At 42.8% G+C, this 8,123-nt stretch overlaps 1 long non-coding RNA gene across 1 annotated transcript; it reads right to left on the bottom strand.

Moving 5' to 3' along the window:
* Positions 1-1,195: 1,195 nt before the first annotated feature.
* Positions 1,196-6,287, bottom strand: LOC125137832 (uncharacterized). Its single transcript, XR_007137521.1, has 2 exons — positions 5,984-6,287; positions 1,196-1,679 (listed from the first exon to the last, which is right to left on the bottom strand). It is a non-coding gene; the product is annotated as an uncharacterized LOC125137832 (long non-coding RNA).
* Positions 6,288-8,123: the final 1,836 nt, after the last annotated feature.

The raw sequence follows: 8,123 nt of genomic DNA on the forward strand, positions 1-8,123 counted from the left end.
CAAGAAATTTCAGATAACCTGCTGGTGTCTGTGGGTACTTTTTCAGGATGGGCGGAAACATATGCTAAGTGGACCGAAAGTTTCTGAAGTGATTAAAGCCCTCCTTAAAGAAATTAGCCCTTGACTTGCATCAAGGCACTGAAATCACCTTCGCCCTAGAGACCACAAGCAACAGGAAGAACCAAGAAGATGAACCAGACATCAAACAGGAACATCTCTAAAATAGGTCAAAAGACTAATTTAACTTGCCCAGGTACAGATGAGTGGCTCCCAGAAGTAGGCTTAAATTAAGTCCCTCTGAAATACTGTGTGACAAGTCATTCCAAGTGTCTGCCAGTAAAAGAATTAGCAATTGCCAACTATGTTAACACTTTGGGCACTGTACTATAACCTCTGCTCATGCGTTTGCCTCCACCCCACCTGCCTATCCAAGTAGATGGTAATTTCACTGTCGCTGGAAAAGGATCAACCTATTTGTTTAAATTTGTCCGCATTAAAAAAAAAAATTGTCCGCATAAATAATAGCACAGGAGTTTCGTAGGTGTATTGGGCATTGGGAATACAAACCTCAAGTTCAGCTACAAATGAGCCAGCAAAGTGCTAAGGGGTTTCATCAGGTTCAAATAATTGTAGATAAGGAGGGGATTTTATTGCTGACTAAAGGGTCTAAGGAATATTCATTGCCCGCCCTCAGCAGGAGGTGGCTGGAGCAGTCTTTGTCCGTGCCCACGAGATTGTGGAATGGGCATTGACAGTGAGGAACTGCAATAGGGAAGAACCTTTGTGGTCTACCGCAAATTCATCACTAAAGGATGTTGCCTATATGCTTAAATTATACATATTGGCCCATCCCTGGGAACCCTGCCTCCTAGCTAATGAGAGTTGAGCTAACCCTCTGTTTAGCTCACACAAAACATCCTGACTAGGGCCACCTGGGAATGGCTGCAGGCAGGAAGAAACGAGCACCTCCCCTCTGGAGGTGACGGGAACCACAAACTGTTTGACTTTACTCCCTCCCCTTCAGCGTAAAAGAAGTCTGAGTTCTGACTCAGGCAAGATGGTTTTTGGGGACACGAGTCCACCCTCTTCTTGGTCTGCTGGCTTCTCCTTGCCCCAGTAACTCGTCTCTCAACTTACTGCCTTGTTGTGGGGTGAGCAGTACTAGCTTGGACTCTATCAATACTGTGGCACGGACTTTTGAGCAAAGCAAGCTTTATTGTGAGGCCAACTGGCAGGGAGACAGAAGGCAGGGCTCAGATGTGTCTCCCGCATTTGGAGGTTGGGGACAGCATGGTATGTGGAAATGCTGGGGGGCCAGTTTCTGGCAGCTCGCTTTGGAACTTGGCCTCTTGTGGTAAAATGCGGTAAAGCAGTTCAGCCGTGGATCTTCCTGGACCACAGAACCTTCCCTTCTGAAAGTGTTCCTGTCTTCATGTTCTGCTTACTTTCCTGTCCTTTGGTTCTGAGTGTTATTTGAGGTCAGAATTCTCTGCATGTGCTTCAGCTGCATGACTTCCGGTTTGGCTCTGTTGTCTCTGAAAAACAACTCAGTACTTACTATTGACAAGGCAGGACCAGTTTGGGCTGGTCCTGCGGTTACAATGTGAAGTCCATTCAGGGGACCAAGCTACTTTGGTGCGGCCCTGCTCTCCTTTGAGGGCTTTGATGTCCTCTGCATTCTGTCAACCGAAAGTAAAAAAGAGAAATGAGGTTTTGTAGGCGAGGCTCACAAATGACATATATTACTTCCTCTTGCCCCGTTTTGGCTGGAACTCAGTTACATGGCTACTTCCATTCAAAATTTGTTTTGAAGCTGTAAGTTGCTGATGGATGAATCAAGTCAGTATTAGAAGCATTATAATTGCTGTTCTTTTCCCCATATTCTCATTGACAGCAAAATGTCCAAACATGAAAACCTAAAGGTAGTTTATGTAGAAGACATTCATTTATAGCAATTCAAATGAATTTAAAGGAAAATAAAATTATAACATTAATTTGAAAAAATGCTTATGGAAACTACAAGTTAAAACATTTTTATTTCCAGTAAACCTCAGGTCATACTTTTCTGGGGGTGTCTTTAATGGCCGTGTGATTTTCTTTCCAACTCTGCATTCAGTGCTATCATTTTGGTAGCTTGAAATCTGCCAGGGTGGGAGTATTTACACAGGAGAAAGGAACAAGCTAAAAACCAGGGTTTGGAACCCTCCTGCTCCAGGAAAGCTAGTTGTTAAACATTTGCAATTTGCCCCTGAACTTAGCCAAAAGAGTAGCAAATGTTATCTGGAAATTTAAATTAAGAGGTATTTTACAAACCTGTTGGGAATTGTGAGAAACTTGAGCCGTAAATTCAAAGAAAACTAAGCAAATGGGAAGGAAAAAGGAAGCAATTATTATCTCTAGGAAAAGCAGAATATAGGTACTATACTTACAATGTATTAATCTGGCTCAGCTAGGGGCAACACTTTACGTAATCATTATAAGGAAAGCACTGAATACGAGTCCAGGCAAAACCGGACTATAATCATGTTGGAGGAGAGAAAAAAGGAAAGAGGGGCTGTGCAAGGGCGTTAAAAGTCTTCACCTGTCACATCAGAAATGTCTCCTCCTGGATCACTAGACGCAGGGAACATATCCACCCAGCAGCCCCTGCTGCTGCGCTTGCAATCAATCCATCACCACGTTGGTATGGAGGTCCTACTTCTCACGGGCTGCTCCCAGCCAGTGACCGAGGAAGAGATGCTAGGGCCCTGGGAGGGAGGGGATTCCCTCAATGGGCCGCTGGGACGCAAAGACTCCCCAGGGACCTTGCTGGCCCTCACCAGCTGCTCTGCGGCCTAAGGTGACTCCACCCGTCTTCCTTCCCTGTCCCTTGACTTAGTGAGACCTGAAGGCAGTCGGACGGCGTTTCCCAGCCTTTCCCCCTCCCAGGTCCCTCAGTTTTTCTCATAGGCATTTCCCCCAATTTCTCATTTCCGTGTCTTCCTCTTGGAAGCCCTAGACTAACACACACATCAATTAATATCTAAAATTGATGAGTCTAAACACTATCTCTCTTCCTTGAAATATACATCTAAAAATCAGAAGCAATAGCTAAGAGAAGTGGTGAAGGAGCACACATTTTCAATCAAGTGATATACTTGACTTTTAAATATATGCGTATGTATTAAATAAATTATTTTAAAAAACAAAAGACTGCTAGTCCAGATATCGGCTGCTTTAGATGGCTTAGGGGAAACAACATTTTATCTAAACATTATCATCTGTTCTTCTAGCCGTGATTCCTTTCATTTTCTTTTTGCATCCAGTAGCGACGGGCTGATTCAATAAACTCCTCCAAACAGCTCCTCCCAGAGGGAGCAAAATAATCTGCCATCTAAGCACCCACTCTGGGATAAAAGTGCTGTTAACAGTGTCCTTGAGTTGTTTCTACATTTAATACAAATGGAAGGATAATTTCCAGAGGCTTTTTTTTTTCTTTCTCTTTCCACTTTAGATAGAGAAGCCATTAGTATGACTTTGCCTTGGGGATTTGTGTAGGTGCCATCAAAAGTTGTATAAATCCTCAAAAAATTCACTAGAACTTTTATTTATGTTTGTTTTTATTTTTTATTTTATTCACTAGAACTTTTAAACAAAATCTAGGAGGACACTTTTTCACACGTTAAAAAATGATACTGTCACACATTGAAACATTTCTATTTTATGATCCGAAAACAATATCATACACCCTCTTCATGAAAGTTAAAGAAAAAGCTACCTAATCCTAAATCCTTTCAATTTTTCACTGAAAATGTAGTGGGAAATTCCAGTTAAACTAGTTGATTAAAACATTATACTTACTATCATCCTCTCTTATAACTCCTCTACAATGGCAACGAAGGAAACTTTAAAAGGTATAAAGTCACAAGATAAAAAAAGAAAAGGCTGCCACAGAGAATGTACAAAGCAGATGGATGAGTGGTAAGTAAGAGCAGAACAGAGAAATCTAAAACCTAACCCCCAGAAGGCAAAACCCTAAAGAAGCAAACTGACCTTTGCCCCTAACTTTTGAGGAAATTAAAGTAAAACAAGCAAATAAAAGCAGTGATATCCTCAAAGATTTAAGACACTGTATAGATAGCCTTAGAACAAGAAAAATGTGCTTTTATAAAAGCAACTTTTAGAAAGTAAAAGGAGGAGTTTTGGAAATTATAATATTACAGATATTAGACATGCAATAAAAAAAATCTAGAAGATGAGGTCAAGGAAATTTTACAGGAATTAAAACAAAGAGACAAAAAGGTTTAAAATAAAAGGAGAGAAAGATTAGAAAGGAGGAGAACCGGACGAGTTGTAGAGGATAAAAGAAAGAGAGGAGGAATTGACAACAACAAAAGATTGCCCAAAAAATCCCCCCATTCCTTTAGTCATGAATTCATCTACTCACTTTGCAGTGAGTACCTTCTCTATGCCAGACCCTACTGTAGCCGATGTGAATTCAGCATAAAGAGTAAAGCAGTAAAATTCCTGATCTCACAGAACCCACTCAGAAATGAAGCCTGTTGGCGTTCCCGTCGTGGCGCAGTGGTTAACGAATCCGACTAAGAACCACGAGCTTGTGGGTTCGGTCCCTGCCCTTGCTCAGTGGGTTAACGATCTGGCGTTGCCGTGTGCTGTGGTGTAGGTCGCAGATGCGGCTCAGATCCTGCGTTGCTGTGGCTGTGGTGTAGGCCAGCAGCTACAGCTCCGATTCGACCCCTAGCCTGGGAACCTCCATATGCCACAGGAGCGGCCCTAAAAAGACATGAGACAAAAGATAAAAATTTAAAAATAAAGTGCCAGCAAAGAAAAAATATATATATATAAATTATAAAAAAGTAAACAGTTAAAATCAATGTTACTTAGAGCAGTTGTCAAAAAATACATAGTAAGATATCAAAATAAGTGCTCGATAAATCTATTTTTATTTAACAGTGAAATAATGTACCTCCATGGCTAGTTAGGGACCCATCTTCCGAAGCTGAAGGAAGAACCCAGGACTATGTCACCCATGGCAGTTAGTACCGCCTCATGACTGCGACGCGAGGGGCCCTTGGGAAGGGCCTAAGGCTGTTTGGCCAGTGGGTCTACAGTAAATAATTACATAGGCGTACAATGCTGTGCACCATTTCTAACTGTCCCGGAATCCTGGTTTGTAAGGGAACTGAGTCATTTTGCAGCAGGATTAGTGTTCATATTTTCTTTCCTTCCTAAAGAGGAAGTGCTATAAAATTGGTGGTGTCAGAAAAATAAAAAATAAAAATAAAAAGAGGGAGAGAATGGAAAGTGTTAAATATTTGTAAAGTATTAAAAACAGAGATGCGGAGTTGCCGTCATGGCTCAGTGGAAACAAATCTGATTAGGAAGCATGAGGTTGCAGGTTCGATCCCTGGCCTCGCTCAGTGGGTTAAGGATCTGGCGTGGCCAGTGAGCTGTGGTGTAGGTCCCAGATGCGGCTTGGATCTGGCGTGGCTGTGGCTGTGGTGTAGGCCGGTGGCTACAGCTCCGATTAGACCCCTAGCCTGGGAACCTCCATGTGCCGCAGGTGCAGCCCTAAAAAACCAAAAGACAAAAAAACCAGAGAGAGATGGGGAGCAGGAAGAGAAAGACATGGCTCAAGAGAGAAAACATGCATTAACGAGAATTTTCCGACTTGGGCAAACAACTCTTTGAAGCCCCATCTGGAATAAATTTACTCCTGGGACGAGCAAAATAACTCAGTAAATTCTCTGCGTCTTTGAAGTAAAAGATTACTACTCTTTAAATTCCTTCATTTAAATTTTGACAAAATAATTAAAACGCAGAGATTCTCCAAGAAAAAAAAATAGAATAAACAAAAAGACAAAACTTCCTTTCCTCCCCTCAACGATTAGTGGTACAAATAAAGAAGAAAAAATAAACTTTTCCTTAATAACCTATTTTTAGCCATGTATCCCACTGATTGTTTGTCCTCCCTTTCACTTACTAAATCATGCTTCATATTGCACATCAAATGGGAATTTTCTTTGAGAGCTGACATAATGCCTTCTACTGCAACCGGGGAGCTCCAGGACTTCAGAAGGTCTTTGCAGCAAGAAGGGGGAAATGGCAACGGTGACTAAGGAACCCGTCTCCTTCCTTCTCTCCTTTTCTTCCTTCTGTTCCTTCTCCTTCCTCCTCTTTCTTTTCAAACAGTCTGCTTAAATGAGACAAGCAGATCAGCAGGAATAAGAAGCATGGTGGGGGCTGAGGGCAAAAAGAGTCTCCCGGCTTTGCTTTGTGCTGTCATAAAGAACCATGGGCTACTTACACCAGCTGAGAGTCTTTAACTTAGAGTCCGAAGGAAAGGAGATGCAAGTGGAAAGCGCTTCCAAATTGACAATGCATGGGTCAGGGGTGAAGGGCTTCTCGGTCTCAGGAGCCTGTCAAAATTATTCTAGTTTGTGCTGTTTGAAGCTATTGGGCACAATCAACTTTAAAAAAAAAAAAAATAGACCACAAAAGAGAAGATGAAATACTACCTCCTCCCCAAATATAGCATGGTGAATAGTTCCTGCTATAGCAGCACCTTTAAAAATCTATTTTTCTAGTGTCATGAAGTGGAAAAATTGGATTCCTCAGAAATCCCTTCAGGGAGAATAATGTATTTGTGCAAAAGAAATGCCTGCTCAAAGCTGTGTAAGGAGACTGCCGTATGTACGACAAGAGGATGGATTTTGTGGTCGTTTCGTAAGAAGAAGAGGGAAAGGAAGAAAAGAAGGGAGTGGGGTGATGGAAGTGAAACCGAAACACCTCTGAGTCGAACCCAGGCAAAACCCAGCTTTGGACTTGAACCCGTGTGTTTTTAATGAGAATCACTCACCTGGTGTCTGGACTCACTGAGGCTCAGGTTCTTTGTGCCTCGGTGCAGAAGGAATTCAGCGAGAGGCAACGGGATGGGCAAGAAATAGATCTATTAATTCAGGATGCTTGTGAGAGATGCACGTGGGCAGGCAAGGCGGCTCTGCCCCGAGGATTAGGTGGCCAACAGTTTTTATAATCCCAGGAAAGTGGGGACGGGAAAAAGACTTCCTCCTTCTGGGAGTAGACGTCAGGCTTACATCACTAGCTCCTCCCTGGTATCAGGGAAGAGAGTATTTGACCCTATGGGGTCAAACTAGGACTGTCTCTATGCTTATTCGAATCCGCGGAAGGGTGGTGAGACACATTAAAACATGTTGAACCATCTCAGGTTTCCGTATAATGAGGGTCTCCTACTTTGGAATGTCATCTTTCCCCCAAATTCCCATCCTTTCTAGTAAGGATCATTATCTTGCTGGACTTCAATGCAGGCCTCATATTAATTTTCACATGATGACCCGAGGCATGTCTTGTGCTTTTATAGTTAAGCAAGTCTGCTTCATTCCACAATGTTCTGACAGCTTTCTTGAGCAATCATTAACTTACAGTGGGCTCCCCAAATTCCCCAGGTTTCCCTCCCTATCTGTGGTCCCCTCCTGGGACTTCTTCCACTACCCGTGTAACTCTCCTACTCCATCCCTGTGGGAAGGAGGATGACAAAAACCTAAAAGGTGACATCTCTTTGAGGCCATCACCATTCTTCAGGTAGGTCTACAGGGGAAAGTCATGAAAGGCTTGAAGTTAATGAGTTGGAAATGATGCACATACAGATTTATTCTCCAGGATCTCACAGGGTTGATCAGAAATAGTCTGAAGGGAAAGGGAGTGGTGAAGGCAGAGAGTTGAGTGAGACATCCGACCCTCACAGACCGCGAGACGAGGGTTTTGAGCCAAGTTTAGCCAACTCTTTAAGGGACCAGGTGTCCAAAACAAGTTTGTTTGCCTTGTTTTGTGATTTTGTTTTGAAACATATCCACTCTCGTGTGAACTAAAGGTGAAAAACTCAGTTTGATCTCAGATGAAATCCTCATTTAGAACCAGATAACTCCCCTCATTGTCACAACCAGACTCTTGGCCATGGAAGGGGAAGAGACCCCAGAGCATGACCTCTGACGGCCTTTCGAGTTCAACAGTCAGAGTCACAGGGAAATTGGGAAACGACTGAAATAGTGACTACAGACTTGAGTGGCGGGGGGTGGGGGGCGATGAGGGTTAAGGGAAGTGAG

Source organism: Phacochoerus africanus, chromosome 10 (genome assembly GCF_016906955.1).
Source record: "Phacochoerus africanus isolate WHEZ1 chromosome 10, ROS_Pafr_v1, whole genome shotgun sequence".
Classification (NCBI taxonomy): Eukaryota; Metazoa; Chordata; class Mammalia; order Artiodactyla; family Suidae; genus Phacochoerus; species Phacochoerus africanus.